The sequence below is a fragment of the Penaeus japonicus genome, unplaced genomic scaffold (genome assembly GCF_977035675.1).
Source record: "Penaeus japonicus unplaced genomic scaffold, GWHDUDI00000001_assembly GWHDUDI00000042, whole genome shotgun sequence".
Classification (NCBI taxonomy): Eukaryota; Metazoa; Arthropoda; class Malacostraca; order Decapoda; family Penaeidae; genus Penaeus; species Penaeus japonicus.
This window is the reverse complement of record NW_028234444.1, coordinates 19553516-19554608: the sequence shown is the minus strand read 5'-3', so window position 1 is coordinate 19554608 and position 1093 is coordinate 19553516. Positions and strand designations below refer to the sequence as shown.

General features: G+C 31.1%; 1 protein-coding gene across 1 annotated transcript in view; it reads right to left on the bottom strand.

Annotated features, from left to right (window-relative positions):
* The window catches only part of LOC122251959 (uncharacterized), an 18722-nt gene extending 18157 nt beyond the window's left edge, over positions 1 to 565 (bottom strand). The window contains exon 1 of the mRNA XM_086535202.1: positions 420 to 565. The gene's annotated coding sequence lies outside the window, so the exon portion shown is untranslated. The remainder of the gene's footprint in view (positions 1 to 419) is intronic.
* Positions 566 to 1093: the final 528 nt, after the last annotated feature.

The window sequence follows — 1093 nt, the reverse complement described above, 5'->3', positions numbered from 1 at the left end:
CGTGTATCATTTCGTATTGTAGAAAAGAAACATATTTACAAATTCGTGTATCATTTCGTATTGTAGAAAAAATATATTTACAAATTCGTGTATCATTTCGTATTGCAAAAACTAAACATATTTACAAATTCGTGCATAATTTCGTATTGTACGAAAAATACTGTCGAATAACACACACGTTTGGCAAAAAGTTTCACACATTTAACACCAGGTGTTTATTAACGTGGACTTCCTGTCAAAGTCAACAAATTTCAAGTCTCTGCACTAAAATGATTTCATGTAATTATCAAATAATATCTAATAAGGACACCATAATATTCCATATGTCCTGACATGATCGTTTTCTGATGAATAATAGATGTTTAGTGTCAAAGCAGGACATATTACGTGAATTCAGAATTGAGATCACAAACACTTGCCTCATGCCTTTGTGGAAATCTCACTTTACACATTGAGTTTTCTTGTATTTACAGTATCTTTCTATTGAAAATTAAACATTTAACTCCATCTGCTCTCGGGTGCGGTTCTCAAGAGTAATGTTGGTACCCATACCTTGTTGGTACGTACTTTTTTTCCTAGTAAGGTTGGTATCCCTGAGATGCACTTGTTAATAGAATTTTGGCGGGAAATTTGAATGGCATCAAAGAACCGTTAGTTGTGATGGAATGAATTAAACGAAGATGTGTTCGAATTAAGTAATTAAAAGGTGGTTGTGTTATCGTATACAGCAGAGCATATCCTATATGCTATACTGAATAATACGATATTACATTGTATTATTGTCTCCTAATATATCTAACTGTATTATATTACCTCTAGATCGTATGATATCAATATCTGTGATATATTAGTAATGTCAAAACATGCCATTATCCCAAATTATCATGAAAGTAAACAAAATATTTACTCCAGAGATCGTATCCATGAATATACAGCCAGACTTTAAAAAGAACATAAACATTACCAAGAAAAAACAACAAAGATGTGGAATTTAACCTTTTAAAAAATAGATCACACCATACATATGTTACACATCTTTAATCCAACATATCCAAACATAAGGAATAGAAAATGAAATAATACTTAACACAGC